Below are 11,025 nucleotides of genomic sequence, written 5' to 3'. Positions count from 1 at the left end.
CATTCCGTCCTATACGTCTGTCTGTGCATTGTAATGTACGAACAGGCATATTTCACATTCGAATTTCTAACCAGATAAAAAAATTGTTGCAAACTTTGTGCCGTAAACTCAGGTTTCTATAGTTCCAAGCGTTCATCAATAGTCCAAACTGTTAGCATTTTAAGTTTTCTTAACTGTTTTACCAGTAGCTAAAACATCATCTTGATAGAACTGACAGGAGCGGTCAGTGGGGCGAGGGGGTTGTGTTTTTTGGTGGTAGCGAGAGAGTGCGTCTCGAGACTTTAATTAAAAATTAATAGCTTTCAGAGGGAATTTGTCAATGTGCGATTGAGTTGGAATAAATCTGTAAAGTGGAAAAATATCACTTTTATTTCGGAGGAGGAATTCATTACAGTCAGAAGTGGTACGTATAAGGAAACACGCGAACAACCAGAGGTATGTTGCATTACGTTTTTACTCCGCGAAACGATTTAAAAACGATAGTTTTAAAAGAGATTGCATTCGCTAATCGATAACCCATTATTATGATAATGCTTGAAGTGGCATGCAGACATTTATTATAGGCGTATTAACTACGATTAGACGCCGAGTGATAAAAAGCGCGGCAAAATGAAATGTCACTTTTGACATTTGTCGTAATAATAAACATTCTCTGTTTAATGTTGTTTTGGTAATAAAAGACACAAATTGGAGCAGCTTTGATGTTTGAATGCATTTATGTCATCTCATATGTACTAGTTCAATAATCTAGGTACCAAATGCAATAAAATTAGACTTATGTTGAAAAGATTTCATCGTGACAAAGAATTTCGTTTAAGTCACAAAGAAATGGAACATTAACATTGTACTAATGCTAACCTTTTGATTTTTATTCCCATTCCTAAACCCCACCTATTATTTTCTCGTGATACTTTCTACTTTTACCTGTTCACTTCAGTCATGGTTCGGTCTGATGAGAGTGGGTGTTCCAAGGGATATACACCCCCTCTACCCAATAATACCATAAAAAGAACACTGGAAAGAAGGCATGTGTGCTCTAGCAGTCGCCAAAGCAGACAGCTCTATCGTGACTGTTCATTATCAACCAGTGACAAAAGAAAATTAAAAACCTACATGCGGGCAAGGAGTAGACAATCATACTCACCAGTGAAGTATAGATACAGGAGACCACAGGGTCGCCGTTCAAGAAGTCTTACTAGAACATCAACAAGTACTCAAAGTGAACAACATACCTATAGACAGTACCGAAGTAAGAGAAGTAACAAGAGTTCTTATGAACGCTCAGCCAAAAGGAAATATTATGAGCATTCTTCGACATCTGATGACTATGAAAAATTGAGAAAGTATGCAAAAAGGAAGAGGACAGGATCATCAGTGAAGCGTAGGCCTACTGAGTCACGAAGGCATCATTCAAATTTTTCCACAAGCTCATCGTCTACCACCACAGATAGTAGCAGACAGAGTAGAAGGCGTTACCGAGACAGGAAAAGGAAGCTTTCACGCAAACTCTCAACCAGGAGGAATCGGCGCGATTATTCCCTGTCCTCTGATGGGCAGAGCAGATCAAGAAAATCCAAGCATATGCAAAGAAAATCAAGAGAATCTCCTCACCAACACAAAGACTCTGATACATCACTACTCAAAAAGATTATTGATCTAATGGCAGATAAACATCAGAGCAATAGTAGTACTCTGGTAGGTGCTCAAAATGTTATACCATTATTTGACCCAAACTCTAAAGCACAGACATCTAAAGATTGGATTAGAAAAGTGAATGAAATCGCATCAATCTATAATTGGAAAGAAAAGCAGATTATTTATCATGCTCTGCCAAAGCTGTCAGGTTTGGCCAAACGGTGGTACGAGGGCTTACAAACGGTAGACCTCTCTTGGGAGGAGTGGCAAGAACTCATCATTTGCACTTTTCCGGATGATCGAAACTGCGGAGATAAGCTGACAGAGATGTTGGATCGCAAGAGTCGACGTGAAGAATCACTTGAGGAATACTATCACGACAAAATGGCCCTAGTTAATCGATGTCGTCTTACTGGCAGGGATGCCGTTGATTGTATTGTACATGGCATATATGACTACAATGTTAGGCTCAATGCGCAGGGTTCCAATTTCCAGCGACCCCAAGATCTGTTAAAATTTCTACGCAGTGTTTCAAATAAAACCATTAATCAGCCAAAACGGTTACTGAATAATAATAATATAAGACCATCATCTAGTAAGCCTGAAAACAGCAGTGCTCTTGGATCTGGATTGCGTGACTCAAATAGATATAAATTTTTAAAATGTTTTAATTGTTCTGAAATCGGGCACAGTGTTGCAAGATGCCCAAAGCCTGTGAAATTTTGTAACAAATGCAAAAAAGTTGGACATGACCAAGAACATTGTCGGTTGGGCCAGGTCTTCACCCGTGAAAATAATCCTAAGTCCTCAGAAACTCAAAAAACAATTCTAAAAATTTTTAGTGATGGCAACAACAGCGAGAAAGATGATAAATACTATAAAACTGTTCGAATAAATGGGGTAAATGGCTATAATGCTTACATTGACTTCGGGAGTCAGTGCACTATTATAAAAGAAAAAGTAGCTGATGATCTAAACTTAACGATCAGCAAACTTAATTTGCCTAATATCAAGGGCTTTGCATCAGGATATGTTGAACCCATTGGGCGAGTGGATATTAGCATAAAGATCGATGAGGTTGTGGCAGATGTTGAGGCATATGTGGTGGAAAACAATCTGTTAAAAACTGATGTGCTTATTGGCCAAACTCTCACGGAGTTACCCTCAGTTGTCGCGTATAAGACTAGTCAGGAATTGCGCTTATATACCGACATTACTTCGTTAGAAAAAGTGGAGCTCTTTAACACTCATAATGTGAGTGTAACCGATACACAAACTATAGCAGTGCATACAGATTCAAATATTACCACCAATGTATATGTCGATACGTCTATGTGCATGAAAGGCAAATGTGAATATTTAATATTACAAGGAATTTATTCATTAGAAAATGGCCACGGCCATTTAGTTGTATCCAACTTGTCAAAAAATAATATTATCTTCGAAAAAGGTAAACTGTTGAGCAGGGCACATAAGATGCCGCCATCGCGAGGCTTAACTTCCGGGCATAATGGGGGCTTTGAGGAAGTAAACCGTATCCGTCTTGATAATGAACACCTCAATGATCCTATACAACAACAGCCAGTGGTGATAACACTGGATATGATAAATGTCGGACAAAACGTGACTGAGACTAATAAAACCACTCTACTTAACTTATTAAATAAATACCGAGACTGCTTCGCACTTTCCTCAAAGGAACTGGGCCTAACCCCCATAACGGAAATGCACATTAAATTAACAGACGATACCCCGGTCTCTTACAAGCCGTATCGTCTGCCTTTCTCTGAAAGAAAAGTTGTTAGGGATATGATAGATGAACTGCTCACAAATGACGTCGTACGAGAGTCTAATTCTCCGTATGCAAGCCCTATAGTCCTAGTTAAAAAAAAGGACGGAGAGTACCGTCTTTGCGTGGACTATAGGGCTCTTAACAAAAAGACAGTCAAAGACAATTATCCAATGCCTGTTATTGACGACCAGCTGGACAGACTGAGTGGTAAAAAGTTCTTCACGAGCCTCGACTTAGCATCTGGGTATTATCAAATCCCGGTAGCTGAAGGCTCACGCCACTTAACCGCATTCATTACACCGGACGGACACTATGAATATACTCGGATGCCGTTCGGATTGGTCAACGCTCCTGCTGTGTTCCAGCATATGATAAACAAGGCGTTAGGTAGTAGACGTTTCGAACTGGCTATCCCGTACCTGGACGATCTTCTGACAGCAGCAGTAAACGAAGAGGAGTCGTTGGAAAAGTTAGAAGAGATATTAATTCTCTTAAAAAACGCACATTTAACGTTAAACCTAAAAAAATGCCAGTTTATGCAGTCGTCTGTGGACTATCTAGGCTACGAAATATTGGAAAACGGCTTAAGACCAGGTGCGAGGAAAACTCAAGCTGTATCGAACTTTCCGACTCCGACTAATATACATCAGGTTCGACAATTTATAGGACTTGCAAGCTTTTTCCGTCGGTTTGTTTGCAATTTCGCAAGTATTGCAAAGCCACTCACTAAATTGACGCAATCCGATGTTAATTGGAGTTGGGGTACTGATCAAGAAAAGGCCTTTCAGGAAATTAAAACTAGACTTGTGTCTCGTCCAATACTAGCTTTATACAACCCTGAGTACATAACCGAGGTGCACTGCGATGCTAGTAAATTGGGCATGGGTGCCATCTTATTGCAAAAACAGGAAGAGAAGTCACCACTCCGTGCGGTAGCATACCATAGCAGACAAACCACCCGCGACGAAGAATTCTACCACTCCTACGAACTTGAAACCATGGCAGTTGTAGCTGCATTAAAGAAGTTTCGCGTCTACCTGATAGGCATACATTTCACAGTCATTACAGACTGCAATGCTCTCAGGGCCACGCTGTGTAAAAGAGATCTTGTACCAAGAATAGCTAGATGGTGGTTGCAACTGCAAGAATTCGACTTTACCGTAGAATATCGTCCAGGTCACAATATGAAGCACGCTGATGCTCTAAGCCGGAACCCTGTACAGGGAGACGACGGCAGCCAAGATAATATAGAGATCATGAATATACGCACGGAGGACTGGCTACACACTGTACAAATGACAGACCCAAAAATAAAGCACATTAAGAGCATTCTGGAAGCTAAGGATTCAGACCTAAAAGATATAACCGAGAATTATACACTCAAAAATAATCGACTTTACAGAAGAACGAATAAGGGACTAAGATGGGTAGTTCCGACTGGGGCCAGGTGGCGCATATGTCAAATATGCCATGATGAGACGGGCCACTTTGCATTCGACAAGACATTTGAGAAAATGAGCAGTGAATATTGGTTTCCAAAAATGAAACGCTTTGTCAAAAAATATGTCACAGCGTGCCTCAATTGCGCTTACAATAAGAAACCAAGTGGGAAGAAAACTGGTTACCTACATCCTATTCCCAAGGTAAATGAGATCTTCCATACTATTCACATGGATCACCTCGGGCCATTTGTGAAAAGTAAGAGAGGACAAATGTATATCCTAGGCGTCATTGATGGCTTCAGCAAATTCATATTCATTAAGGCTGTCAGAAATACTCGAAGCCGAACTACCATTAAGGCCCTCGAAGATATATTTGCGATTTTCGGTAGTCCCAAGGTAATAATCTCAGATCAAGGAACATCTTTTACTTCCAAAGAGTTTAAGCGGTTTGTAACTGAAATCGGAGTAAGGCATGTGCTGAACGCTGTGGCAACACCGCGAGCTAATGGACAAATTGAGAGATATAATAGGACGATACTCAGTTCTCTCGCATCTTTGAACCATAACCGGCACGAAGCTGATTGGGACTTAAATTTACCAAAGTTGCAGTGGAGCCTCAACAATACTGTGAACAGAGGTACCGGTAAATCACCTGCTGAGATCGTGCTTGGGCACCGCACTACTAATGTTTCGGAAGGTGCGATAAGAAGGACCCTTAGCGAAGACCAGGATCCTTCCTTTGAAGAAGACAAACGAATGGAATGCGAAGAAGGTAAGTGCATTAGCGAAGATATGGTGTTAAACAACGATGACGAGGCAAACACCTCACCACACGAGGAAGACGATAACTTTGACAGCCCCTTAGATAGAGATAGTATTAGACGAAGAGTTGATTTAACAATTAAGTCACACCAAAACAAAATGAAGGAAAGGTTCGATGTAAAGAGGGCTCCAACTAAATCCTTTCAAGCTGGAGACTTGGTGATGATTCCTAATCATAGCCAAGAAAAGGGTAAGAGCAATAAATTGACACCAAAATTTAAAGGGCCGTTCAAAATAACCGCGGTATTAAATAATGATCGTTATGAGGTCACAAATATAGAGGGCCATGCTATGAAGAAGTACAAAAATGTCTTCCCCGCAGATCACCTGAAACCATGGATCACATTTCACTCTACTCCGACCGAGAGTGACTCTAGTGGTACTGAATAATTATTATGTTAGGATAAATAACAATACAAATATAAAGATATATATCTTATATATATAATAAAAAGAAAGTTCCAAATACAAATAGTTAATAATAATGATGAAGGCAGTACAAAGTTATTTTAGGACGATTAACATAAAAAATTACGAGAAAATACTGAACCCCCTTCCTTATTCCTTACCTACCCCTAAATCTACAGTCAGGATAACAATATATGGATGAAGTGTGCTGGGAAAGGCCGAAGCCCGATGGTGGCACGCGGAATCCCCACCTCACAAAAGTCTGTGAAGATGTATGTACAAAGACAATAAACTATGTGGCACATGCTGGGAAAGGCCGAAGCCCGATGGTGGCACGCGGAATCCCCACCTTATAACCTATTTGAGTCTCCGAATATGTACAAAGGCAATAACTCGACGTGATGTATGCTGGGAAAGGCCGAAGCCCAATGGTGGCACGCGGAATCCCCAACTTTAGTAATCTGGACGACAGCTGATGCTAGATGAGGGGTGAAATGGGAAAGGCCGAAGCCCGATGTTGGCACGCGGAATCCCTCCACGCCCCATTTAATAGACCTAAATAATAATGAGCTATTTCTTTTGTCAGACTGAGTATTGCTATCTTTTCTCTCAATTGTAAGTATATTATGTGTGTTTATTCAAATACTTCAAAGATTGAATTTTATGACAGTCATTGATCTGTCTAGTTATGTATCTAAGTCACTCAAAATAGGTTCAGAAACATATTTTCTGTTATGTTGTGATATTGTAGGCAAGCAGTAAATATGCATGTTTTAATTTTATTTTATTTTAAGAAATGGATCTCTACCAAAATGTTGATCTCTTTAACATCTAGTTATTTATCTATAAATGTTTAAGATATTTTCTGTTATGGATGGTGTCAAAATATCCTGTATGCATAAGCTACAGACACATTTTTAATTTTAATTACATTGATCTCTTTAACATTCAATTAAAAAATATATAATAACAAGCGGTTAATAGGCGTCCAATGGCTATTTTATCTCTTATGTTATTTTATAATTGTTATACCTATGTACAAGTTGCACTTTCATCTGTACTCCATAGAAAAATATAAATTTTAACGTTTTGTAGCTGGGATCCCATGAAAATATTGGCATGGAGATCATATAGCTTTTATTGACTGTTATAATTAACATTTTGTGTCACTGTTTGGTCATTGTCTTGTTTTTGTGTCATGCCCTAAGATGCAGCATAAGTTCTTAACAAAATTATTGTATTTCTTTTGTTATTAGATTAAAGTCTCTAAAATAATGTTATTTTAACACTAAGACAACACTGTGATAAGGACTTGTGATTAAATGTATAGTATAACTGGTAGGTGTTAGGTCACTTTGACTGAAGTGGGTGAAAATAAGTGCATTTAACTTGTTAATTATTATTATTATTTTCCTTGATAATTGTTATTAAAAATTCTTTAAATATTAAGGTAAATAGACTTTATATGCCACTCGTTTCACTGACTGTGTTGTTTTGACTATACAACGTATGAGGACATACTTTGTTTGTGAAATGGCCGAATGATTTTTGGATGTCAGGAATGAGGACATTCCGGGATCAGGATAGCCGACTGTTAGCATTTTAAGTTTTCTTAACTGTTTTACCAGTAGCTAAAACATCATCTTGATAGAACTGACAGGAGCGGTCAGTGGGGCGAGGGGGTTGTGTTTTTTGGTGGTAGCGAGAGAGTGCGTCTCGAGACTTTAATTAAAAATTAATAGCTTTCAGAGGGAATTTGTCAATGTGCGATTGAGTTGGAATAAATCTGTAAAGTGGAAAAATATCACTTTTATTTCGGAGGAGGAATTCATTACAATACCTTTCGTTCATTCTATCCAGTTAACGTTATACTAAACGAGCTTATACAAAGGGGTCAATCACGGTCAGTTTCATGTAGAAATATATATACAAGGTGTTAATGAAATAACTGAAAACCTCAGACACCCCAAAAATATTTTTTAATTTAAAGTGAATTGATTGAATTTACTTTTGAATGTCTTGATTATTTTAAAAGATATTGGTGTGCTAAGTCAGTAATTCTACTTCATTTCTAACTCTACATTCATGATTTGTATTTGTCAGTTGCGCTTTGACGTTTTAAGAAGAAAATCATACAGTGACAGTAAATCGGCCAGTATTAAATTATCAAAATCATATGCAACCTCGCTGAAATATTTAATTGGCGCCTGTTGTAGTCGTAACTTTTAGACTGGGCACGATAAAAAAGGGATATAAAAACACAAACACAACCTAATTTAAAACATTGTGTAATCGATTCTACTCTCGATTCTGAGCAAACTACTTTCTGGTTTTCAGTTATTTAATTAACACCTTGTATAAATAATATGACTGTTATATGATATAACTTCTTATATCTTATATTACTTACCTTATATTTTTATTACTCTGCCCAATAGGTAATAGACATTATGTATAATGCCCGGGCAATTTAATTATTTGAACATTTATTATCAAATTGTCATCTGATATTGGTAATTTTTCATAATGCCCGGCTATTTTGAATAATGACCGATTTATCCTTGGTCCATATACACCAGAGTATATATACACCAGAGAGGTAATCTAAACTCATAATTAAGTCCAATTTTCCGCTACGACCCCTCACTATGAGAGGAGGCTGGCACTCGGAGCGGATGTCCGTCCACATCCTGGCCACCGCAACCAATTTGCCGATATTTGAGTAGAAGCCCTGCTAATAGAAGTGAGGTCCGTCCCTTATTTGAATAATTTCCATTAGCCGGGCGTTTAGGGGCAACCTAATATGTTGCTTTTAAATTAATTGAAAAAATTCTATGACTCAAACGTAATGCAAAGAAGGGATACTGGGATAAAGTAAACAAATTGGGATGCACCAAAAAAAAATAACCTATAGTTTTTTATTATTTTTGGAAAGAATAGGATATTTTAAGATACCGTTTTCATTGTTTTTGAATTTGGATGAGTATTTAATTTTTTATAAATTTTTTATGAAATACGCTGGATGACGTCACAGTGAGACAGCCACGTTCCATTGCCTAGAAAAAAATCAGGTCGTACATAACATAATCTGTGGCATTACAATTTGACAATAATTCAAGCACGGCTTAGGGTCCTAAATGAACCATGACAAATAGTTTTATTTATTTCTCTTCTTTTAGCTTTGATTATTCCTATGTTTGTTTAATGGTGTGGTAGTAAATAAATATTTTTATTTAAATCTGATATTTAAATTCTTTTGTATTTACTTGTAACGTAGTAATTTAATAATTTAATTTGTAAAAATACATTGGAAATACTCGTATACATTTCGGACTTTACGATAAATGACAACTGTTTAAAGCCGGGTGCGCATCATGTGATTAAAGTTCTATCTTTGTCACTCTTTGCTATTATAAGCAGGACAGCAACATTTCAAACTGTCAATTTGCTTAAGAGTGTAGACCTGCTTTATAACTGCCTTTGTGACGGGACACTGCAGGGGTCAAATGAGGGTCATTACTTAAATTTTGTTTATTTAATTCAGTTTATCACATTTTTGAAATCTGATTTCTGAAAACGCTTCACAAAGCCTATTTCTCCAATAATATGTTGTCAAAAATTAGGACATCCCAATTGTATGATAATTTTGACTAAAAATTTGACCACTACAAAAGTGATGTGCGGCATTGCGGCAATGCAGATACGAGTAGCAAATATCTCAAATGTTCAGAAAACAACGTTCTTAATGATGAACTGAGTATACTTAAATCATGGCAGTATGTCTTTTTGTCTTTCCTTTTGGTTGTAGGTACAATGAAGAGTATAAACAAACATACAAACAACTTCATAGTGAAATTAATATTTTTTTCTAACACGTAACGATATAAGTTGAATACAATATGTCACGACCGATGTCTAGTTGTTATTGATGGCAGTGTTATTGATGCCGTAGGTACCTACGGCAATTAATCGAATAAAGTATTTTTGCCTAGTTTCGTGATATCCCCTAATATTATAAATACGAAAGTTTGTAAGTCTGTTTGTTTGTTTGTCACCTAGTCACGTCTAAACCGGTGAACCGATTTTGATGAACAGATAGTCCTCGTAACGTCTAAACCGGTGAACCGATTTTGATGAAATTCGTTATACAGATAGTTCGAGTCTCGGGAAAGGACATAGGAATTGTTTATAATCACGAAAAATTGCAAATTTCCCGCGGGATAGCAATAAACAAATTCTACGCAGACGGAGTCGCGGGTAACTGGTTGTTCTTACATAAAACGTACCTACCTACTTAAAACCGGTATACGCTCACAAGCACCAAAAGTGACTGTTCTTATGTTTGAAACCTAATTAGAACCCGTTTCACCTCATAACTCAGTGAAACGATTACCTAGGCCCTGCCCGCACTGCGAACTTTAACTGCGCGATATTTATTCGCACGAATTAAATTCCGTATTTGACATACAATTTAAAAAAGCTGTGGTGGCCTAGTGGTTTGACCTATCGCCTCTCAAGCAGAGGGTCGTGGGTTCAAACCCCGGCTCGCACCTCTGAGCTTTCGATATTCATGTGCGGAATTACATTTGAAATTTACCACGAGCTTTGCGGTGAAGGAAAACATCGTGAGGAAACCTGCACAAACCTGCGAAGCAATTCAATGGTGCGTGTGAAGTTCCCAATCCGCACTGGGCCCGCGTGGGAACTATGGCCCAAGCCCTCTTGTTCTGAGAGGAGGTCTGTGCCCAGCAGTGGGACGTATATAGGCTGGGATGATGATGATGATGACATACAATTTCCTTGCGATTTTTTTACCGCCAGTGCGGAAACTCGTATAAGGTTCAACGTGTTACACAGATGTGCGAGAAAAAAACCGCGCGACTAAAAATTCGCAGTGCAGACAGGGCCTAAAGGATCCAACTACAT

This window comes from Choristoneura fumiferana, chromosome 5 (assembly GCF_025370935.1).
Source record: "Choristoneura fumiferana chromosome 5, NRCan_CFum_1, whole genome shotgun sequence".
Taxonomy (NCBI): Eukaryota; Metazoa; Arthropoda; class Insecta; order Lepidoptera; family Tortricidae; genus Choristoneura; species Choristoneura fumiferana.
The sequence above is the reverse complement of the archived record's forward strand: the minus strand, read 5'-3'. Positions refer to the sequence as shown.